Raw genomic sequence first — 25,470 nt, 5'->3', positions numbered from 1 at the left:
CCTGACACGCCTGCGTTTTTCAGCCAACGCCGGGAAAACGCTGAGTTGCCGCCCAGAAACGCCCCTTTCCTGTCAATCATTTACCGAACACCAGTGCGACTGAAAAGCGGCGCAGACGCTACAGCAAAACAGCTAAGTTTTTAGTAAAATAACTAAGCGCATGCGCTCTGCGTACTATGCGCATGCGCAGTTAGCGACTAATCGCAGTATAACGAATATCGGCAACGAGCGAACAACGCGGAATGACCCCCTTAATACGGTACACGTCTACTATTTGGGGTGCGAAGTTATGGTGGAGGACACCTTTTTTTTTACTATTCGTGACACACTACACCAGAGAACGTCTCTCTCACCTTTCGTTCACATCATCTAAAATTGGTGGAAACATCCGTCTCTTTGGAGAGAAGCTGCCGGCCAGGATTTTAAGGGAGTGAATTGGTGATTAGAAGTATCACCGGGTCACGTTTATTGATATATGATATATTGAATAACTCTCACTAGAAGGACATTGACAGCCCTTACATATTTTTCTGACAACCTGTACATTGTGGCTGTAGTGCTAGATACCAGCTATATATATATATATATATATGTATAATCTCCAAATGTGGATCAATCAAAGGCACTCATGAGGCAAAAATACACAGAGAAACACACCGGTCGTAGTGAAATCAACGTTTCGGAGCAGGCACCCATATGGCGTGATAAAGGGGCGCCAGCTCCGAAACGTCGATTTCATTACGACCAGCGTTTCTCTGTGTATTTTTGCCTCATGAGTGCCTTTGATTGATCCGCGATTGGAGCTATATATTGCCTTGGATTAGGACACCGGGGCCAGTTGTATTTTACCACTGAGTGCCGGCCGATTTGGGAACATTATACATAATATCTATCTATCTATCTATCTATCTATCTATCTATCTATCTATCTATCTATAATTTTAGCACTTTAATCTGAAATAATTGTATTGGTGCACAGGGCAATGTTCATGTTAGGTATATAACGTACATGCGCGATTGAGCTATGACACACTGTGTTATGGGGGTAATTCCAAGTTGATCGCAGCAGGAATTTTGTTAGCAGTTGGGCAAAACCATGTGCACTGCAGGGGAGGCAGATATAACATTTGCAGAAAGAGTTAGATTTGGGTGGGTTATTTTGTTTCTGTGCAGGGTAAATACTAGCTGCTTTATTTTTACACTGCAAATTAGATTGCAGATTGAACACACCCCACCCAAATTTAAAGGCCCGTACACACTGGTCGATATATCGGCCGTTCTCCTGATCGGCCGATATATCGCGGGACCATCGTCCAGTGTGTACGGCCGATACGTCTGTGAGCTCCGTCGTTCACAGACGTATCGCGTCGGCTGCGCAGCACAGCCGACGGCCAATATATCTACCAATATATTGGCGCGTCGCTGTGTGTGTACGGGGCGGTCGGCCGACCGCCCGTACACATGCTGCGGCGGCCGGCGGTGATTGACAGGTGAACTGGGCGGGCGTGTGTACATGCCCGCCCAGTTCATGACGTCAGTCCCCGACGGATCGAGCAGTGTGTTTGCTGAACACACTGCTCGATCCGTCCATAGATATATCTGCAGATCAATTGATCTGCAGATATATCTGTTAGTGTGTACCCACCTTAACTCTCTCTGCACATGTTATATCTGCCTCCCCTGCAGTGCACATGGTTTTGCCCAACTGCTAACAAAATTCCTGCTGCGATCAACTTGGAATTACCCCCCATGTGCGGGTGTGGTATGCTAGATAGAATCTAGTTAGATAGTCAATAGATAGACACCATATGTTAGACAGACCTTAGGAAGACAAGGCCAAAAGATCGACAGGGTCAAAAGGTCGACATGAAAAAGGTAGACATGGTCAAAAGATCGACATGAAAATGGTCGACATAAAAAAAGGTAGACACCATGTTTTTTGCATTTTTGTTGTTTGTGTGGATGGTTTTGCCATCTGGGACCCCCAATTGTAGAAAGGCATACCGTCGTGGGGCTCGCTTCGCTCGCCACACTTCGGGCTCGGTGGCTTGCCACAAGGTTTATAGCCAACTCTACGCCGACATGGATAGAGAAGGTATGAAATAGTCCAAAAACATGTTAAATTTTTTAAAATAGGATTTTAATACCTACCGGTAAATCCTTTTCTCGTAGTCCTTTAGAGGATGCTGGGGTCCACATTAGTACCATGGGGTACAGACGGGTCCACCAGGAGCCATTGGCACTTTAAGAGTTTGAGAGTGCGGGCTGGCTCCTCCCTCTATGCCCCTCCTACCAGACTCAGTCTAGAAACTGTGCCCGAGGAGACGGACATCTTCGAGAGAAGGATTATACACAGATAGTGGTGAGATTCGTACCAGCTCACACATACAAGGCCGAAGTAGCTTGAACATTCAGCAACTGCTGAAACATTACTTACCAAGTAACAATGCAGTACTCGACTAAAACGAAGTGGTACTGAACCAAATAACATTTGCAGGAAAACGAAGTGCTGGGCGGGCGCCCAGCATCCTCTACGGACTACGAGAAAAGGATTTACCGGTAGGTAACCAAAATCCTATTTTCTCTTACGTCCTAGATGATGCTGGGGTCCACATTAGTACCATGGGGATGTACCAAAGCTCCCAGAACGGGAGGGAGAGTGCAGAGGCTCCTGCATGACTGATTGACTGAACTTCAGATCATCAGAGGCCAAAGTATCAAATTTGTAAAACTTGCAAACGTGTTCGACCTAGACCAAGTAGCAGCTCGGCAAAATTGCACTGCCGAGACACCCCGGGCAGCTGCCCAGGAAGACCCCACCTTACGAGTAGAGTGGGCCTTAACAGATTTTGGACACAGCAGACCTGCCGTAGAATAAGCGGGCTGGATAGTGAACCTGATCCAGCGAGAGATCGTCTGCTTAGAAGCAGGACACCCAATTTTCTTGGATTCATATAGGACAAACAGAAAGTCCGACTTTCTGTGACAAGAAGTTCTCTTCACATATATCTTCAGAGCCCTTACGACATCCAAGGACTTTGATGTAATTGAGGAGTCAGTAGCCACTGGCACCACAATAGGTTGGTTGATATGAAATGCCAACACAACCTTTGGAAGAAACTACTGACGTGTCCGGAGCTCAGCTCTATCTTCGTGGAAGATCAAGTAAGGGCTTTTACAGGATAAAGCCCCCAACTCGGACACATGTCTAGCAGAAGCTAAGGCCAACAACGTGATCGCCTTCCATGTAAGAAACTTGGTCTATGTTCTATGTTTCTATGACCTCTACCTCCTGTAGGGTCTCAAACCAATCTTACAGGAGGAACTGCAACACCACGTTAAGGTCCCAGGGAGCCGTAGGCGGTACAAAGGGAGGTTGGATATGCAGAACTCCAATCAAAAAGGTCTGAACCTCAGGGAGGGCAGCCAATTGTTTCTGAAAGAAAATTAATAGGGCCGAAATCTGGACCGTTACAGAACCTAACCTCAGTCCCATATCCACTCCTGCTTGCAGGAATAGGAGGAAACATCCCAGTTGAAACTCCACCATAGGAAACTTCTTGGATTCACACCAAGAGACATATTTCTACAAAATACGATGGTAATGTTTAGACGTTACCCCTTTCCTAGCCTGTATGAGGGTAGGAATAACCTTCTTCGGAATACCCTTCCGAGCAAGTATCAGGCGCTCAACAACCATTCCGTCAAATGTAGCCGCGGTAAGTCTTGATAGGTGAACGGCCCCTGCTGCAGCAGGTCCTCTAGAAGAGGAAGAGGCCTCAGCTCTTCTTGCACTAGATTCAGAAGGTCCACGTACCAAGCCCTTCTTGGTCAGTCTGGGGAAATGAGTATCGCTTGAACCCTTGTTCTCCTTATGAGCTTTAGGATTCTTGGGATGAGTGGGAGTGGTGGAAAAACATACACTGACCGGAACACCCACGGAGACATCAGGGTGTCCACTGCCACTGCCTGTGGGTCCCTCGTCCTGGAATAACAACGCCGAAGCTTCTTGTTGAGACGAGAGGCCATCATGTCTATTTGGGGCAAACCCCAAAGGTCTGTTATTTCCGTGAACACCTCCGGATGGAGATCCCACTCCCCTGGATGGAGATCGTGTCTGCTGAGGAAGTCTGCTTCCCAGTTGTCTACTCCCAGAATGAAGATGGCTGATCGCGCCAACGCGTGCTTTTCTGTCCAGAGGAGTATTCTTGTCACCTCTGACATTGCCGCTCTGCTCTTCGTTCCGCCTTGTCGGTTTATGTAAGCCACTGTTGTTACATTGTCCGACTGCACTTGAATGGCCCGATTTCTTAGAAGAGGGGGTGCTTGAAGAAGCCTGTTGTAGACGGCTCTTAGTTCCAGGATGTTGACGGGTAAGCCGGCTTCCAGGCTTGACCACCGTCCTCGGAAGGTTACTCCTTGAGTGACTGCTCCCCAGCCCCGAAGGCTCGCATCCGTGGTTAGAAGGACCCAGTCCTGAATCCCGAACCTGCGGCCCTCTAGAAGGTGAGGCAATTGGAGCCAGCAGAGGAGTGAAATCCTTGCCTTTGGCGACAGACGAATTCTCTGGTGCATGTGGAGATGAGATGCCGACCACTTGTCCAGAAGATCCAGTTGAAAGGTCCGAGCGTGGAACCTCCCATACTGGAGAGCCTCATAACGTCATCCCTGCTGATTGAGCGGGTATCTACCGAGCCACGGACCGTTACAGCACTCCATAGATGAGCTATTTGCGGCTGGTATTTACTTACATCTACACCAACCATCTGTGTGCTGAGACGGGCCAAGTGAGCAGCGGCAGATTGTCGATTTGGCTCTCTGTCATCGTGCACGTGCAGTGCCAGTGAGCTGGAAGCGGCGGCTATACACAGCAGATCCATCGGTGCGGGTGTCTCCAATTGGAGAGAAGGTGTGCTATCCATCCCGCACATTGAATCGGACACTGACACGACTGTTAATAGAGGCAACGTGCAGCTATATGCAGGGTGAGCATACACCGCACATTATTATACAGCTTGGGTATTACATACAAATCCCGCTGGATGGGGTAATTACCTATTGAACTGTCTCCTGGACCGGGACGCCGGTAACAGGTGAAACAATACTGCTACAAATTCATCTTATAGCAGGACTTTGTCATCCACATGTGTGTGCTCACAAATTGTAGCACTCCCTGCTATTTAGTATCAACACGCGGCTACTTTTATGGTAAAGAATAACATTGTTGCTTCAAATACCAAAGATATTAAATACATTCTAATCCTGGCTCTGCTCCAGAACGGACTTTAGATATCCAGCTCTGTGTCCTTTATTACCATTTTATTTTATTATATTGTACAGTTAATTGTTACCATTAAATTGTTATTTAATTATATATGAACCCAGTAAAGGTTTTTTATTAAAAGCAAGTTTCTCAATTATTCAATGAATCCAAACACATTTGATCTATTTTAGCTTACATATAAACAATAAATTGTTAGCACATCAAGCGCACACAATTTGTTGGTCATCCCGGACCATAGTTTGTATCACCAACGCCTTTTCCTGCGGAAGAAACACCTTTTGCACTTCCATGTCCAGGATCATTCCTAGAAAGGACAACCTCTGGGTTGGTTCCGAATGTGACTTTGGAAGGTTCAGAATCCAACCATGGCCAATATTTACTAAGAAATCGAATTTGTACGATTTGTGTTTTTTTTTTCTAAGTCCCAATCCGGGAATTCACTAAGCACCAATCTCGGCAGTGTTTGGACTATTCGTAATGGTTTGATTGGCAAAGTTCCGAAGTACGAATGAATAGACCATCGGTCAAACGCGGCTGTTATTTCATACAATACGGGAATTCACTATACATTCGTATTTGGGTGTTAGTCTCTGAGCGCTCAATTGCGGTCGTATTTTTTTGCGAATCGGTAAAAAAAGCGGCAAAAAAATAGACCTGCTTTTTTCAGCCGTGTTTACATGTGTTGACACTTACAAATCATTCTAACATGAATTAGGATGCCTATAAAAGGGACACAAACTTCTCTCATGGAAAATAATTTATTTCCTTATGTTTGCTGGCACAAAATTGTAGATTTGTAAGGCAATACACATTTAACAACATATATCCATTATTACACACATTTGTGTTCAACTTTAAAATATTTCAAATGTTGTTGTTTCTGCATCATGTTTTTAAATCTGATTACTTATTTTTAACACACACAAACATGGCACAACAATAATGTCAGTCATTTTCGGACTGAATTATCTAAATATTACTCCCAACATATTAGGACACTTTTAGCCAACTCAATTGTGTTTTTCTTGTCAATTCGTCTAGAGAAGAAATGTAAAACAGTTACAATTCACATTGTAAATTGTATTGGTCATGGATGAATCTGCCTGGCTGCCAATTAGTCTGTCTACTGGCTCAAAGAATGATTAGAATCTAGAAAGAGTAATGATTAGAAAAAAATCAAGTGGTCTGCTTTCTGCCTGCTTAAGACAATCTGCCTGGCTGCCAATTAGTCTGTCTTCTGGCTCAAAGAATGATTAGAATCTAGAAAAAGTAATGATTAGAAAAAAATCAAGTGGTCTGCTTTCTGCCTGCTTAAGACAATCTGCCTGGCTGCCAATTAGTCTGTCTGCAGGCTCAAAGAATGATTTGAATCTAGAAAGAGTAATGATTAGAAAAAAATCAAGTGGTCTGCTTTCTGCATGCTAACATCTATGTGCAGCTCAAACAACAGTTTCCTGCTAACACAGCTAACTACAGCAGAGAGCTGATCACTGTGTGTTTATTGCTAAAAGATATATTTGGTAACTACAGCAGAGAGCTGATCACTGTGTGTTTATTGCTAAAAGATATATTTGGTAACTACAGCAGAGAGCTGATCACTGTGTGTTTATTGCTAAAAGATATATTTGGTAACTACAGCAGAGAGCTGATCACTGTGTGTTTATTGCTAAAAGATATATTTGGTAACTACAGCAGAGAGCTGATCACTGTGTGTTTATTGCTAAAAGATATATTTGGTAAATTGTTAAGTGGATTAATATCTGTAGTCAGCAAAAACTTTGTGATTGACGGGGGCTTAGTGATCTCACATTTGGTAGTGGATTAACACCTTCTGGTGGAGGGTTGCTGTGTGGGGGAGGGGGTTGTAATCACAAAGAGCATGTGTTTGTAGACTTACTTAACCAGTATAGTATAGGACGCCAGACCTACTAGGACGCTGCAGTGGCTAGTATATGAAGTGGCTAGTTATTAAGTGGCAGCTAATATCAATAGCAGTGTTATATCTGTGTTAAACCGAAGGAAAACAGAAGTCAAACAAACTTACAAATTAACAGAAGGACTGCATTACAACCTAAAAACTCTGGAACTTTATGTGGCCTCTCCTCGCCTCAAACATGAGAACACCAAGACCAGGCTTACCACCTCTCTGGCTGAGAACATCAAGTCTGCCCCTGGGCCTAACCATCAAGATGAACAGGGAACTGTGGGGGAAGAGCACCAGGACCAGGATCAGCAGGGACATCCCCATTGCGTCTGAGTATGCCCCCCTCATTCTCCTACCCACCCGAACTAAGATCTGATCAAAATGTTATCCCACTCCTACTTCTGCCACTAGTTACCTGCTATTGTGTTTTTTTTTTTTTTTTTTCTCCATTGCTCACTTCCAACCCACCACGTGTTTCTCCTGTAATGTTTACCTCCACTGATTGCACACCTTTCCATTGTGCCCTACATGCAGGGTACATCATACTACTACATAAGCATCAGTTTTCCCATATATGAACTTGGCCCTTGTATGGCTCACCTCCCACAGTGTAACCTTCAAAGTGCGCCTAACATGGCTGCCCCATATGGTACACTTGTGGATGGGATGAAAAATACATGGACCTTGTGGTTTTGTTGGAACCCTACTCTAAACTGTAGGACTCTGAAATCACCCCCATTTTGTGTCATCTCTTCTAGGGGTAGACTATTCCACCCTGGGTAATCCTACGCTTAGCGCCCAAGATGGCTGCTGCACTTGGTACCTATAAGGGTGGAATACACAATCCTTGGAAGTTATTACCCAAAATGCCTGCACCAATCCTGCGTTATGCTTTCTGTGGGCTTAAGATTTTTCTTTTATGTCTGTGTTGCTTGTCTATTGTTGTATTACTCAAATCCTCTGTATCATGTGCATTGTGTTTGATGTCTGTAAAGCGCCTTGAGTCCTGTTGGAGAAAGAGCGCTATATAAATAAAATTATTATTATTATTATTATTAACAAAAAATACAAAGATGATAAAGAAGAAATGTGTGTACAAAATTCCTTTTGTTGTTTGTACCAGTTATAATTAATGATGTTGTACAAATTGTCAAGGAGCTAAGTGTTATATATATTCTGTTAATCATACACTTGGTAAGTGTTTTTTTCTCTTCTCTTTAAAGAAATGGGTGTGTTTTTTTTATGTTTATTTGGGTGGTTGCTTGTCCTGGCCTTTGCCTTTACCACTGTCGTGTTGGCGTGCTCTGGTGGAGCGCCTTGGTGGTGATGACACTGGCGTTACATTTGGAGTAGTCGTACCAGAACTGCTGCTTGTTTGCTGTTGCTGCAGGGATCTGAGTGTTTCATTGAGGTTACTGAGGGTGGCATTGAGTTCACGTGTTGCAGCATTTTGATTGTCTACAATTCTGGACATGGATTCATTGATCATTTGGTTGCTTTCTAAAATGTTTATATAGCTTTGCTGTTGTCTGTGCTGTTCTTCCATTATGCGCTGTAAGTTGCCCATGACATGTGTAATGTCTGCACGTATAATTTCCATGGTATTTGCAATTCTTGTGTTTGTTTCATTTTAACTACTCAGATTTCTGCTGATTCGTCTGAGGTGAGATGGTAGGCTTGCAAACATTTGGGTCTGCCTACGCAGGCAATCTTCATTAGTGGCCTGCTGTCTAGCCCAAATGGTCCAGAACACTTGATCAGGGCCTTGTGTTACTGGTGTTGTTGGGCTGTGTTGGGTTGGTGGTGTGCTTTGCTGTGGGGGAGTACTCACAGGTGCTGGGGGGCTGATTCCTTCGCTTACTGGATGCATTTCTAACATGATTGTGTCATCCATGTCACTGTGTTGCTGTTGTTGCGGAGGGATGCTGGTACCAGGACTAGAAGCTGAAATTAAAAACATTTATCCGTTACTTATCCATATGTTTAATACATTGGTACAAAGCACTAAACATGGAACACATGTAATGGACTGGTGCTTTCAGATATCTGGCCTAGCAACATCATCACTCATTACTTAAATACAGACATATGCCTGTTTGTGGCAAATGTGTCTGGTTACTTCATTCTGAAAGCAAACACATGAGTTGTATGGTACATCAGACATACTCCTGCCTAAAAACACATTGTAATCCATAATGTGTTGCCTTATAGTGTCTCCAACCAAAACATAGTAATGTTTTTGTATGCAGTTGGCAATGTTAGGACAAGCACACATGTGTAAATGATTCTAACAACCTTACTATTTGCAAAGCTTACACATGAGTTTCTGTTGCAGCATCTTCCACACAATGTGCTACTGTATGGCTGAAGTGGACATACATATCTTTACTGGATGTTGTGTAGGCCATTTTGTTTGGTTTCCATTTCATGTTTTACTGACTTGGGTAAGTATAGCACATTTTGATGGGTATTGACTTAATGAGTTTAAGTAAATGGTTTTTTTAAAGATCTGACATTTTTAATTGTTATTACAGTTTGTTACTCACAATCAAGATGAGGGGAGTGTGGTTGCCGTCTTGGAGGTGTGTCCAAAATTTGGAGTGGGGGCACCGAACAAACAGTAGATAATCTTCATGGCGGGGTAGCCTGCTGTGGTTGGCCCTGGACATCAGACCTTGCTTTCTTTGCTGGCAGATGTTTTTTTGTGGTGTGTTCCAGAAGTGCGCCTTCTGCTGCTTAAGACTTCTTTGGATGGAACTAGTATTGAAAGTGACATTTTGTTATGGCCATTCATTTACAAACCTAACCTATACTACAATGGACACTTTACCTGCTTCCGCAGCGTCATCATCATCAGATGTGATGGGAGTGACTGTAGGACGACCAGTACTGCTTTTTTTCAACACTGTAAATCCCCCAAAAAAACAAAACTATTATTCATGATATTGTTAATACATCCACCCATTATGCTTATAAACATTACATCTTTAAAAAATGGATGTTTTATTATGAATCTAAAAATAAGGACATTAAATACAAAAAGCACAACAACAAATCGAAAACATTGTCCAATAGCCATATGCACTATGGAAAGTGCATCACAGGGAATCATATACAGGACACAGACATAGGACACAATTCCAAAAACATACACTAACAAGCCAAAACACACACAGCTTCATTTTCAAATAAAATGAAAAAAAAATAAATAAAAAGAAATACAGATGCGATATAGAAATAGGTCTGTGATGTGGCAGTCCAAACACACATTAACACAATATGAGGCCAACAAAAATTTAAAAAATTAAAACAAAAACAAAAAACAGTAAGGTAAGTAAGTCTGCAGTTGTTGTGTCAGTGTACAAATACAGACTCAAAATGAACCAGCAAATAGTGGCCTTGACTTAAACAATATTACATTGAGTACTAATGAAATTACATATGTAACTGCCTTCAAAGACACTTTGCACTACTCCAGCCTCTAACATATCAACCACTGATTTGGAAACATTGCACATGGATAACAGAATAAAAAAACATAGTCCAACTTTCAAAATGTACAATGTGCAAAAGTAAAACATTATTGCTGGACAATTCAATGACACACCAAACTACACATGGAAAATGTACTGTCCAAAAACCACATGACATACAAGCAAGTAAGACATTACATTGACTTTTGTATGAAACATGACCCAAAACAATGTATTTGATGACGCACACTTGAAGATGGGAGTAATATGCAACGTCACATGACACACATTTAAAACATACAGTAAGCCAGAAGTAATGTCATAGAATGTTAAGGCAAATACACATGCTCACCATCCTTCCTGGGGCGATCGGAATACCGGACATGGGTTGCAGACACTACTTCTGGAGGGATTATAGTCCGCATGGGCTCCTCATAGTCCAGATATGTGGCAATAAAGGGCGGACCACCACCGGTTTTGCGAGCCGACTTCGCCTCCTTGGCCATTTTGGACTTGACACGTCGCTTTATGTCATAGTACCGTTTGCGGCACGTGTCCTCCGTCCGCTTCACCACCCCCTCACTATTTACAGCAGCAACTACTTTCGCCCACAACACCGTCTTCTTCCGTGTTGCCACCTTGGCGGACTCAGGCCCAAATAGCTGCCGCTGATACTTCATCAGCTCCCGCACCAATGCCACATTTTCTGCATAACTAAACTTGACATTCCGCCCAGTCTTAGTAGTGGTGCGTGGCTGCGGAGCTGTCTGACTGTCACTATCACTGTCACTTGAGGCTGCTGCAGCAACCTCACCAACCTCCTCCACCTCACTAACACTCACCTCCTCCACCTGACCGACCTCCTCCCCCTCACTAACACCCTCCACCTTACCCACCTCTGAGTCACACATAATTGTGTGACTAAACAATTAACACAGAAAAAAACCCAAAAAAAAAACCACTCCTCCGCTACCACTACACTAACCACACACACACACACACACACACACACACACACACACACACACACACACACACACACACACACACACACACAACTATAAATAAAAAAAACTAGGACAAAAATTGAGACAAAACCAAAAGATACAAGACAACAAGAATGACAAAACTACTTTCAAACACAATACAACACTCAGAACTCGCAAAAAATACTCCAAACAAACACTACTCACCAAACTCCACTGCACAACCTCTCTCCTCACCACTAACTAAACCCAGGTGCGGACGGTTTGGGGCGTATTTATATGGTTGCGCACAGACACTCCTACCATCTGAAACACAACCAATCACGAACGGGGATGAAAACCGAAACTAAAAGTGAAAATGCGGCCGCGGGGAAAAAAAAACCCTGCCGCGTTTAACTTGGAAAAAACCCCAGCAAAAACAACACAAACACGTACGCAAACGACAATGACGGCCGTAAATGTGCCAAAAAAACCCGACTGGCATCGACATCGGAAAACACGAAAACAATAAACTCGAATGCTTAGTAACTTGGCGTATATAGGTGGTCATTCCGAGTTGTTCGCTCGCAAGCTGCTTTTAGCAGCTTTGCACACGCTAAGCCGCCGCCCACTGGGAGTGAATCTTAGCTTATCAAAATTGCGAACGAAAGATTCGCAATATTGCGAAAAGAATTCTCAGTGCAGTTTCTGAGTAGCTCGAGACTTACTCTTCCAGTGCGATCAGTTCAGTGCTTGTCGTTCCTGGTTTGACGTCACAAACACACCCAGCGTTCGCCCAGACACTCCTCCGTTTCTCCAGCCACTCCCGCGTTTTTCCCAGAAACGGTAGCGTTTTTTCAAACACTCCCATAAAACGGACAGTTTCCGCCCAGAAACACCCACTTCCTGTCAATCACACTCCGATCTCCAGAACGAAGAAAAAACCTCGTAATGCCGTGAGTAAAATACCAATCTTCATAGCAAATTTACTTGGCGCAGTCGCAGTGCGAACATTGCGCATGCGCAATTAGCAGAAAATCGCTGCGATGCGAAGAAAATTACCCAGCGAACAACTTGGAATGACCACCATAGTTTCAAAAGGTTGCATGAAAATGCACCCGATACAAGACGAGTTTAAACACTACACAAACCGACACAAACACGATCGCCCAGATATGGAATGATGTTCACATCCTGTTTGTGGAGGAGAAGGCAGGCAGAGATCCGCATAGGCTCGAAGCCACATAAACTCCCTGAATTTTTCTGACATGTGTTGAGGATAGGCAGGGCTAGCCTTAGTGATTGACAGTGGTGGTCAGGTGACAGATGGGTGCCTATTAGGGATAGGTAGGAGGAGTTTGCACAGGGGTATATAGTTCAGGGTGTTGGCAGCCATCTTCCTCTTGCCAGTTTTTCTTGGATGAGGGTAAGGCATACTGTCAGCATTTTGTCAGTTATTTCCCCTCTTTTAAATACTGCATATACTACTGCTCCCTCCCTTTATATTACAGTCAGTATACGCTTTAGGTGTTATCCACACTGTTTTGCTGCAGCATGCCCCGTCCCAGAAGATCAGCGCCTCCCCCCCCCCGCCGCCTGGCTGAGGCCTCCCGACCGATCGCGGCAGCGGGCTATCGCCGGCCGCGGGTGCGCGCGGTCCCCCCCTCCGCTTCGCCGCCCGCCGGAGACAGGGTCCTGCTCTCCACGGGCGGCGGTGCTTCCCCAGCGTCGGCCGTTCCCGGAGCCCGGCGCAGCGGCAGAGCCGCGCGCGCCGGGGCTCCGGCCTCCACAGGCGTTAGTACGCCTCTCCACACGGCCGCGATTGGCGGGTCACGTGACCCGGCGGGTGGGTGCCGCGAATCAGCGGTGAGGAGGGGAATGACGGGGCTTTCACCGGCCAGCTCCCCTGCGGGTGCCTGGCTGGTGCAGGATGTAGTGTCCCTGCCTTCTGGTCCAGGGACAACGGGGGGTGCGGGGCCTGCGTTTGAGCATGCGCAGGCTCTGTTTCCCCCCACTGTTTCCATAGGTGCCAATATCGTGGGGGGCAGCGGGGTGTCGGGCGTCAGCGGGCAGACATCTGGGATTTACCCCGGGGCGCTCCCGGTGTCCCAGATACTGCTGCCGCCTGTGAGTGGCCTGTGGCCCAGCGAGCCGACGCCGTCTGCTGGCCAGCTCCTGGTGCACCAGATGGGGTCAGGACCAAGTTCCTTGGCCGCTCCATTCGGGTACCGGGGCGGCACGTATACGGCTTCGCCCGCGGGTTTCCTTCCGGCGGCTTCGGTGTCAGTGGCCTGGTCGGGGTCATTGCAGCTCCCGGTCATGACTTCCGGGGCGGCACCCGCATTCCGCGGGGTTCCTGCCCCCTTTTCGTCCACTTATTTGCCGGCGGCATTTACGCACGCGCAGGGATCGGTGACCTCATGGCCCACGCCGAGTGGTCCGGGTTTTGCGCAATGGGGGGGTTCTTACTCCAGTGGTTTTACCCCAGGGGCCCTCGGCCAGACGCCTTACTGGGCGTCGCCGTTTTCACAGGCTCCGTCCACTTGGCACGCTGGTTTTACTTCCCCGGGCACAGTGCCTCCAGCGTCTGGCGCTGCGTTTGAAATGACGGGCGTCGCGACACCGGGCTTGCCCGCACTCGGTTCGCGGCCCCCACTTGCGGCTCCCCCTCCCCCGCTACCTCCGGTTCCCCCCCCGGAGGTGGCTGCTTTTGTGCCCCCCCCCCTTCTGTTTCCCCAACAGGTGCAGGTACGGCGAGGGGGGTCTCTCCCCCGGCCGGATTGTCGGGGGCCACGACGACAGCAACATCCAGCGAGGCACAGACAGGAGCGGTGAAGCAGGCTGAACATGTGGAGACGGGGGGATCTCGGGTCCCTGAAGAGGTTCCATCCGGCCCCGCCATCGCAGCAGTGGACGCGGGGGGTCCTCCGGGAACGGGTGAGACAGTTAATCCTTCTTCTGATAGCTCTTCTTCCAGCTCCTCTTCTGAGACTAGATACTAGGTCTTCCGGGTCCCCCAGGCGCCCGTGTAAGTTAGCTAGGCTCATTGCGCATCGCTTGCACAAGAAAGAGAGGAAGGCTAAGGGCGCAGCTGCGGCAGCCACGCCTGACCCTCCGCGTTTTACGGAAATGGTGCACTGCGCTAATACTGCGGTCACCAGGGGTTTACGTAAACGGATGAGGGAGAAGATTAAGAAAGGTAAATACGTCGACATGTTCACCCTTACGGATGACATGCGGAAGGCTTTCGATAAGGCCAAGAAGGTTGGTGGCATTGGCGAGAATGCATTTCGCAATTTTCACCAGTGGCTCCGGGGGTTTTTAGTGTTCACGGCGTGCTACGCCGAGACGAGGCCTAAGGAATATCACAACACGGTCAAGTATTTGTACCTGGTGCATGAAATGTACTTGACATCCAAGGGTTACGCGTGGAGGGATTACGATGAAAAATTCCGTCGTAACCAAGACGGTAACCCGACACTACCCTTGGGTTTCAAGGACGTGGAAGTTTGGTTAGAGGTCACTCATCAGAATAGGCCCCTTTATGAAGCCCAGGGCGGTAAGCCGGGTTTAAATGTCCGGCCGAGCCCGCCCACGGGGAATAAAGGGAAATGCTTTGCCTTCAACGAGGGCAAGTGTTCCCGGAGGGCTAACTGCCGTTTTCGCCACTCCTGCAAGGCGTGCGGCGGGGGGCACCCGGCCAAAGATTGCCAGTCCCCTTCCGGGTCCAGGCCCTCTGATGCTGCCGAGGTGCCCGGAAGGGGTAAGTAAGGCGTTTTCCCCCATCAACGTCCCCGAATTGGCTAAATGGTTGGGCAGTTACCCCGACATCACTTCGGGGTTGTTTTTGTTGGAAGGTTTTCGTAGCGGTTTCAGGCTTCCCATCCCGGATTCGGTCCTCGTGGTCTCCAGGCGCAATTTAAAATCCGCACGGGATTTCCCCTCCGTGGTCGCCCGTAAGGTTCGGGCGGAAATCGATTTGGGGCGCATGTGCGGCCCTTTCCCGTCCCCTCCCCTGCCCCGGCTGTGCATTTCACCGTTAGGGGTGGTCCCCAAGAAAGCTCAGGGTAAATTCCGCCTCATACAGCATTTGTCACACCCCCGTGGCGGCTCGGTCAACGACTCCATCCCGGAGGAAGCTTGCAGGGTGCGATATCAATCGTTTGATGAGGCCCTGCGGTTAGTCCAAAGGGCGGGTCCCGGCGCCCTCATGGCCAAGCTGGACATTGAGTCCGCTTTCCGCCTCCTGCCCATCCACCCCGACTCCCTGCGTTTCCTTGGTTTCAGGTTAAGGGGTGGGTATTATGTAGACAGGTGCTTGCCCATGGGGTGTTCCATTTCTTGTGCCTATTTTGAGAAATTCAGCTCATTTTTGCATTGGTGCATAGTGTCGGCCTCCGGCCACCCGGGGGTCGCCCACTACCTAGACAATTTTCTCTTTGTGGGTCCAAGGGTGGGGTCGGCGTGCGGGGATGTACTGGGTTTAGCTCAGAGTTTATTCGGTCGCCTGGGCGTTCCCGTGGCCTCGGATAAGACCGAGGGGCCCACGGCATGCCTCAGTTACTTGGGCATTGAAATCGATTCGGAAGCCGGCTGTTGCCGGCTTCCGGCCGATAAGGTGCTCAAATTGTTGGGTCTCATAGAGCAGTGCCTCCTCTCGTGCAGGGTCAGACTACAACGGGTTCAGTCGTTGCTCGGGTCATTTAATTTTGCGTGCAGGATCATACCCATGGGCCGGGTTTTCTGCCGTAAACTTGAGAGATCCATAGCGGGGGTACGGAAACCTCACCATACGGTTTATATTTCGCGCGTGGTCAGGGAGGACTTGAGAACCTGGTCCACTTTCTTGGTTTCTTTTAACCGGGAGGTGTTGTGGCCAGCGAAACGCTGTTCCAACGCTGCGTTACAACTTTTCACCGACGCTGCTGGTGGTTCGGGCTTTGGGGGCTTTTTTCAGAACACAGTGGTGCGCCGCGCCTTGGCCCACAGCATGGGTGACCCGAGGGTTTACAAAGAACTTGCTCCTGCTGGAGTTATTCCCCTTGATAGTGGCGATTGAGTTGTGGGCACCCAGCTTGTCGGATCGGAGTATTGTATTTCGCTGCGACAATCTGGGCGTCGTGCACGCCGTTAATAACCAGCGCTCGTCCTCTCCTGAGGCTCTGCGCTTGTTGCGTTATCTTGTGCTCAAGTGCTTGAGGCATAACATTCATTTCACGGCTGCGCATGTCCCAGGGGTTGACAACAGAATTGCTGACGCACTGTTGCGTTTTGAGTTCGACAAGTTTAGGGAGCTGGTACCTGATGCGGAGGTTGGGGGTCTATTGGTGCCGCCCTTCCGGTGGAGAATCGTTGACTAAGGCCCTCCCCGGTGAGTGGGTCTTGCCCCTGCGGGCGGGATACCGTTTGGGTTTGGGCAACCGGTATTCAGTCGGCTAGGCTTGCGCCTAGTATAAGGGTCCGTTAAGTATTGTTGTTATTGCGCCTGTTGCGCGAACCCGGAAACGTGTTTTACTCGTCGGTTTTTGAACGGCTAGCGTTCAGAAATGGAGGGTGTGAAGTGAATTTTTAAATTTTCCTCCGAGGGGACCGAATTACAATTGGCATTCACACACGGTTCACGGGAGGTTTTTTGAGTTTTCTCCTTCACTCGGGTTCTTACTTGCATGTTTAAGTTAATTTGTTTTGATCTTTATAATGTCTGACGGTAAGGAATTTTCTTTTTGCAGCTACTTTGGACATCTCGGATCAGATTTGGCTCATTGGCCATTCTTTTATTTTTTGGGCAGAGAGGCATCCAATGGCAGGACGAACGGGCGAACTATTTGGGGACAAGGTAGTTAGATGGTTAGGAGTTAGAGGTTTATGTTGGATGGGTTTACTTCGCTTGCTGTTTCGCCATGAGCGGAGGTGGGGGCGGCCCGGCTGGGTTGTCATTCACCTCGGGGGGAATGATATGGGGAGGGTCAAAGGCATTGATCTCATCTTGAGTATCAAAGCGGACTTAGTGGCGTTACGGGCATCTTGGCCACGGGTGATAGTGGTGTGGTCCGACATAGAGCCCCGTTTCCATTGGCGGGGTGCCATTCGTTTCTCCGCTATAGAAAAAGCTAGGAAGAAAGTTAATTCCGCAGTGTCAGTATACGTGCAGGCAATAGGAGGTTTAGTGGTTAGGCATCCGCTTTTGGTGCTGCACAATGTGCAGTTTTATAGGGAAGATGGTATTCACCTTTCCCCTGCGGGTATTGGTGTGTTCTTGGACAGTATTTTTAGAGTACTGTCCGGTTGAATCTCTTCTCCTGTTGTTGGTGGATGGCGGTCTGCGGTTTTTTGTTAAAATCCTTGTTGTGGCGGAAAGTCGCTACCAGCCAGCGGTCAAATAGTTACATAAGTGGTCACTGTGGGGCACCCCCTTTTGAATGAACAGCGAGTATGCCCTCCCCTTGCGGGTGGACTACGGATGTTCCCGTGCGGGTTCGTCCACGGCTCTGCTAAAGTAAGGGGGGTGAGCCTGCGCAGTGCAGGTTATGTTAAGGAGGCGGTTGTGAGGCCCCTCCTGTTTTATGGTTTATTATAGTTGACTGGTGCTGGTGAGTTGGTAGCGCCTTTTTCTTGCCATCCTCCAATATTCTTAGTTTAAACGACAGGTCACCAAACAATAAATATCTGTTTGACCTTTTAAATCTAGCAGTTGGTGTCCGTGTGTTTATTTCTTAGTGATAAGCTAGCTAGTTATAAATGTTAAGTTCGTCGGAATAAAGTCATGGGTGATTTAGGCAGGCAGAGATCCGCATAGGCTCGAAGCCACATAAACTCCCTGAATTTTTCTGACATGTGTTGAGGATAGGCAGGGCTAGCCTTAGTGATTGACAGTGGTGGTCAGGTGACAGATGGGTGCCTATTAGGGATAGGTAGGAGGAGTTTGCACAGGGGTATATAGTTCAGGGTGTTGGCAGCCATCTTTCTCTTGCCAGTTTTTCTTGGATGCCCTCCCACCCTCCCTATAAGGTTGCTTGAGGCTCGCTTTTCGGGCCTCTAATTCCATTTCTCAGCAGGCTTTGATAGCCAGATGGGCGGAAAGTCGCTACCAGCCAGCGGTCAAATAGTTACATAAGTGGTCACTGTGGGGCACCCCCTTTTGAATGAACAGCGAGTATGCCCTCCCCTTGCGGGTGGACTACGGATGTTCCCGTGCGGGTTCGTCCACGGCTCTGCTAAAGTAAGGGGGGTGAGCCTGCGCAGTGCAGGTTATGTTAAGGAGGCGGTTGTGAGGCCCCTCCTGTTTTATGGTTTATTATAGTTGACTGGTGCTGGTGAGTTGGTAGCGCCTTTTTCTTGCCATCCTCCAATATTCTTAGTTTAAACGACAGGTCACCAAACAATAAATATCTGTTTGACCTTTTAAATCTAGCAGTTGGTGTCCGTGTGTTTATTTCTTAGTGATAAGCTAGCTAGTTATAAATGTTAAGTTCGTCGGAATAAAGTCATGGGTGATTTAGGCAGGCAGAGATCCGCATAGGCTCGAAGCCACATAAACTCCCTGAATTTTTCTGACATGTGTTGAGGATAGGCAGGGCTAGCCTTAGTGATTGACAGTGGTGGTCAGGTGACAGATGGGTGCCTATTAGGGATAGGTAGGAGGAGTTTGCACAGGGGTATATAGTTCAGGGTGTTGGCAGCCATCTTTCTCTTGCCAGTTTTTCTTGGATGCCCTCCCACCCTCCCTATAAGGTTGCTTGAGGCTCGCTTTTCGGGCCTCTAATTCCATTTCTCAGCAGGCTTTGATAGCCAGATGGGCGGAAAGTCGCTACCAGCCAGCGGTCAAATAGTTACATAAGTGGTCACTGTGGGGCACCCCCTTTTGAATGAACAGCGAGTATGCCCTCCCCTTGCGGGTGGACTACGGATGTTCCCGTGCGGGTTCGTCCACGGCTCTGCTAAAGTAAGGGGGGTGAGCCTGCGCAGTGCAGGTTATGTTAAGGAGGCGGTTGTGAGGCCCCTCCTATTTTATGGTTTATTATAGTTGACTGGTGCTGGTGAGTTGGTAGCGCCTTTTTCTTGCCATCCTCCAATATTCTTAGTTTAAACGACAGGTCATCAAACAATAAATATCTGTTTGACCTTTTAAATCTAGCAGTTTGTGTCCGTGTGTTTATTTCTTAGTGATAAGCTAGCTAGTTATAAATGTTAAGTTCGTCGGAATAAAGTCATGGGTGATTTATCATAATTTCTGCCATCACCTTGGTAAACACGCTTGGTGCTGTGGAAAGGCCGAATGGCAGGGCTTGGAACTGGAAATGACAGTCCAGCAATGTGAAACGGAGATAAGCCTGATGTGGCAGCCAGATCGGAACGTGGAGGTACGCATCCTTGATATCCAGGGATACCAGGAATTCCCCCTCTTCCAGACCTGATATCACCGCCCTGAGAGACTCCATCTTGAACTTGAACTCCTTTAGAAAGGGGTTCAATGATTTTAGGTTCAGAATGGGCCTGACCGAACAATCTGGTTTCGGTACAATGAAAAGGTTCGAATAATAACCTTTGTTCTGCATGTGAGGAGGTACTGGTATAATGACCTGTGCCTCCACCAGTTTTTGGACAGCGTCTTGTAGTACAGAGCTGTCTGCCAACAGAGTCGGCAAGCCTGATTTGAAAAAGCGATGAGGAGGGAGACTTTGAAATTCCAGCCTGTATCCCTGGGATACAATATCTATCACCCAGGGATCCAGGCCGGATGACACACAGACGTGACTGAAATGTCTGAGTCTGGCTCCCACTGGCCCCATCTCCAGGCCGCGCGGTCCACCGTCATGCGGAGACTTTGGCATACCTGAAGCAGGCTTTTGTTCCTGGAAACCTGCAGCTGCAGGTTTCTTGGACTTTACTCGACCTCCCCTACAGAAGGTATTGGACGCTCTGGCCTTTCTAGGCCTGTTAGGCCGAAAGTACTGCATTGCAGGTGAAGAGAAGGACTTCTTCGGAGTAGGTGCTGCTGAGGGAAGAAACGGACACTTACCAGCTGTAGCCGTGGATATCAACGCATCTAGAGCATCCCCAAAGAGAGCCTGACATGTATAAGGTAAGGCATCCACACTTTTCCTGGATTCCGCGTCGGCCGACCACTGGCGCAGCCACAGTCCCCGACAAGCTAAAACAGACATGGAAGATATTCCCGCAGCCATGGAACCCAGGTCTTTCATGGATTCTACCATAAAACCTGCTGAATCATATACAGTATGTTGTGCAAATATAAAGCAACGTCATCCCTTTCCATCGTATCCAAATCCTCAAGTAAGGCAGGCGACCACTTTACTATAGCCTTCGCAATCCATGCAGTAGCAACAGTGGGACGTAATATGGCCCCTGAAGCAGTGTACATTGATTTAAGTGTGGCTCCTTTAGGGCGGTAGATCCTGCAACAGGTAAAACCACCTCTTTGAGAGTCTGGACACAGATGCGTAAACAATCAGCGGGTTTTCCCCTTTTTTCCTATCCTCCTCAGGGAAAGGAAATGTCATTAGCACCCTTTTAGGGACCTGGAATTTTTTCACAGGGTTTACCCATGCCTTTTCAAATATAGCATTCAATTCCTTTGACGCAGGGAAGGTTAGCAATGCTTTTTTATTTTCAGTGAAAATAGCCTCGTAAACCTGCTCAGGTGTGGTATAATTAACATTCAACATATCCCTGATAGCCTCTATCAACAATTGCACCCCGTTTGCAAGAGATGCGGACCCCCGCAACACATCCCCATCACCGTCTGCGGTGTTAGAATTGGTATCCGTGTCATCTTGTGTGACATGCACAAGCGCACGTTTGTGGGGGTACATAGTGGGGTGTCCTGAGGTACCAGAAACCGGCCATACTGCCATAGAGCACTGTAATACCTGGGTTGCAGATTCATTACTTGTAACCCTGTCAGAAATATGAGAAATCCATGATTTGATAGAGGAAAACCACTCTGGTTCCCTTGCAGGTATCTGTGCTAAACCAGTGCTATACTGATTACATGGAATGGGCTCATCCTGGGAGGATAAATCCTCTGCAGCATATGACACAGTGTCCCTGGACATAGCTAAAGGAGACCACCAAACACTCCACACACAAACACATGTAGGGGCAGACAGAGTTTCCCCCCCAAGAATGGCAAGAGAGACACAGAGATTGGAGCTAACCCACACACAGCGCTTTTAGTAAAGGGAGACCCCTTGTCAGTGCTGACTGTGCCCCTTAATAGCATACACAGTCATTTTACAGCCTCCCCTCCCTTCTACAACCCCCTGGTACCGTGTACAGAAAGCTGGAGTTGCTGTGGAGGGACCTGTTCTTCCTCTCAGCGCTGTGCAGGCAGGAAAATGGTGCTGGAACGCTGCTGGGTCCGATCTGAGTACAAGCTCCGCCCCCTCAATGGCACTGTCTTCCCGCTCTTCAAGGATTATACTGGCCTGAGGTAAAATGTGCTGGCTGAGATCCGCGGACCCCGACAGACTTCTGGACCAGAGTGGGGGTAAGCGCTGGCCCAGAGCGCCCCTCACAGCGCCGCACCATGTGCCTCTGAGCCTCCCAGGAGCGCAGTTAATACTGTGCTCCCTGCCCATTGCCGCCATCTTCACAACAGCCCCCCGCTTGCTAGGGGGGTTGGTGTCTTACTCACCACTCTTCAGCTCTGTAAGGGGTTGGCGCAGGCTTACCTACCCTCCCGCATTTAGCGGGAGGCTCCCGTTTTTTCATTGAGCCTCCCACTGCCCCGCAAACCCTGCCTGTCCTCCCGGTTTTTTGACCGTGACCTTGAAAAACTGCAGAAACGCGGAGTCCAGGATGCCGGACATCCAGCAGTGCACACTGTACATAGGCAGCCTGAGGCAGTGGAGGCTAGTGTCATACTAGACCACGCCCCCCGCCACCCTAACTAATGCTGTCACGGACAATTTCCCTCCTGTCTCCTGCAATCACAGGGCAGGCCAGGCCCTGGCTATGCCTGTCTCTGCCGCACACGCTATGTGAGGACATATCCACCACGCTGATGACATCTGAAGGCGCTGCCAGCTAAGTTCACACACATGTGCTGATCGCGGCCCGCGGCACCCCCTCCACTCAGCAGGCACGGCTGCACTTAGGGCACTGCTCTCAGAAGCCGAGATGTGCCTGTACGGCTGCATATGTAAGCGGCAGCGGAGGTGAGAGCCTGAGATCACTGTTAATTGGGCTGTGCAGCCTGTATGGCCACAGCCGCCCAGCCCCTACCTTCCTGACTGCGGGACCCGAGCTGCTCCTCCTCCTCCTCTGAAGATAATGCTGTGGACCTGTGGCTAAGGGAGCCTGAGCCACAGCTGCAGGATAAATCATTCTGGTACTGTAAGTGTGATCCTCTGGGGCACTGTTAATTTGATAATCAAAACGCACTAAAATGGGGGTTATTTTGTTCACAGTAGAGGGTGACATTGAGGACATACAGCACACACTGTATTTTGGTTGGACCCACCATTTGAAGGGTCACTAGCTTTTACAGGTTTTGTTTTTTTACTTTGCTCCCCTCAGACACTCTCTTTATCCCCCTACATTCCCCAGACATCTTTCTCCCTGTCTTGCTTAATCTCCCCCACCTCTCACAATCTCTCCCCCACATCCTTCACTCTCCCTCACACATCTTTTCCATGTGGGATCAGTACGCGATACCGCCGGACAGAATCCCGGCGGTCAGAATACCGACACTGGGATCTTGACCGGCACAATCCCGACGGGGGGGAGCGCAACGCAGCCCCTTGCGGGCTCGCTGTGCTCACCACACTGCGGGCACGGTGCCTCGGTACGCTTGGCACACTAATTTATTCTCCCTCTATAGGTGGGAGAATATGTCGGGATTGTGCCAGTCAGGGTGTCGGTATTCCGACTGCTGGGATTCCGTCCGGCAGGATCTTGACCGTATCCCCTCCATGTCTCTCTCTCTTTTCCTACTTCAATTCCCACTGTCTATTTCTCCGGGTGGTATGTACTAATGGGAAAATGTGGTAAAACCCCTGCTTCCTGGGTTTTTACCGCATTTCCATATGTTCTAAGCCCAGCCGGGGGCTCAGTGCGGAGGGTAATGCCAGCTATTGTTGGCGTTACTTTATAGTAGCCTATGGGCTTCTTTCCACATTGATACTGAGAGGGATCCAATTGTGTGTGTGTGTGTGTGTGTATATATATAAATATATATATATATATATATATATATATATATAACACATGCCCTTTGGGCGAAGCATTACACGCTCCCTCATTCTGCGCGAACCTATAATCTCCCTGAAACTAGTTTTGAAAAGTAGGCAAGTATGGGTTGGCGGCATGCCCCTGTGGCGGAGAAAGATCCGACCCCTCTGGAGCTCAGTGTCCAGTCAGCGGAGACAGTGGCTCAAACCCCGCAGGGCGGACTCTGCTCCCCCCCTTAGTCCCTCACTGCAGGCAGGCTGTTGCCAACAGCCTCCTGTAAAAAAATAAACTCTAAAAATAAACTTTACTAGAAAAGTTCTGTAGAGCTCCCCTAGCTGTGACCGGCTCCTCCGGGCACATTTTCTAAACGGAGTCTGGTAGGAGGGGTATAGAGGGAGGAGCCAGCCCACACTCTCAAACTCTTAAAGTGCCAATGGCTCCTGGTGGACCCGTCTATACCCCATGGTACTAATGTGGTCCCCAGCATCCTCTAGGACGTAAGAGAAAAAACATTTGTCTATCTTTTTTATGTTGACCATTTTCATGTCGACCTTTTGTACTGTCTACCTTTTTCATGTCGACCTTTTGACCCTGTCGATCTTTTGACCCTGTCGACCTAATGTCTGTGTAACATATGGTGTCTATCTATTGACTGTCTAACTAGACACGGTCTATCTATCAACCGGATACCGTTATGTGCATAGGACAATCCACACATATAGGATGGCAAAGCTAATCATCAGAATTCACACCAAGGCGCCCCCTAGTGCAGTAACACGTGAAAACACCAATTGTGCTAAGTATATAAAAATAAACCCGTTACGAAAATATAAGAAAATAGAGCTTCACTGATATCCAATAGGACTTCATAAGTAGTCCCAATAGCGAGAAGGGGGCCCTAATTTGTACACCATAATTAGGTAATGAGGTGCTACTCTGCTTGAGACTTAGGGGGTCATTCCCAGTTGATCGCTAGCTGAAAATGTTCGCTGCGCTGCGGATGTGGCGCAATGCGCACGCGCAACGTAGTTTCACAACAGCCAAAGTAGTTTCACACAAGGTCTAGCGAAGCTTTTCAGTCGCAGTTCTGGCCGCAGAGTGATTGACAGGAAGTGGGCGTTTCTGGGTGTCAACTGACCATTTTCATAGAGTGATTGAAAAAACGCAGGCGTGTCTGGAAAAACGCAGGCGTGGCTGGGCGAACGCAGGGCATGTTTGTGACACCAAATCCGGAACTAAACAGTCTGAAGTGATCGCAAGCTAGGAGTAGGTCTGGAGCTACTCAGAAACTGCACAATTTTTTTTTGTAGTCGCTCTGCGATCCTTTCGTTTGCACTTCTGCTAAGCTAAGGTACACCCCCAGAGGGCGGCGGCTTAGCATTTGCACGGCTGCTAAAAACAGCTAGCGAGCGAACAACTCGGAATGGCCCCCTTAATACAATGTACAGAGGGAAAAAGTAGCAGGTGCATTATCTCACACTAGCTCACCCTGTAATAACCAGAGGCATTTAGCATATTCCTGGCCAGAGATATGAGCTTATCCACCGCACCTAGGTAGCCTCTCATTGGGTAAGTCCCTAACACTAACTACAGGGGTTCAGGTGCGGTGGGTAAGCTATAGCCCTGGCC

At 48.1% G+C, this 25,470-nt stretch overlaps 1 protein-coding gene across 2 annotated transcripts in view; it reads right to left on the bottom strand.

The window, feature by feature from the left end:
* RBM34 (RNA binding motif protein 34) overlaps positions 1-25,470 on the bottom strand; it is a 192,733-nt gene that overhangs the window by 123,713 nt on the left and 43,550 nt on the right. The gene's annotated exons all lie outside the window — the stretch shown is intronic.

Source organism: Pseudophryne corroboree, chromosome 8 (genome assembly GCF_028390025.1).
Source record: "Pseudophryne corroboree isolate aPseCor3 chromosome 8, aPseCor3.hap2, whole genome shotgun sequence".
NCBI classification, from domain to species: Eukaryota; Metazoa; Chordata; class Amphibia; order Anura; family Myobatrachidae; genus Pseudophryne; species Pseudophryne corroboree.
The sequence above is the reverse complement of the archived record's forward strand: the minus strand, read 5'-3'. Positions and strand labels throughout refer to the sequence as shown.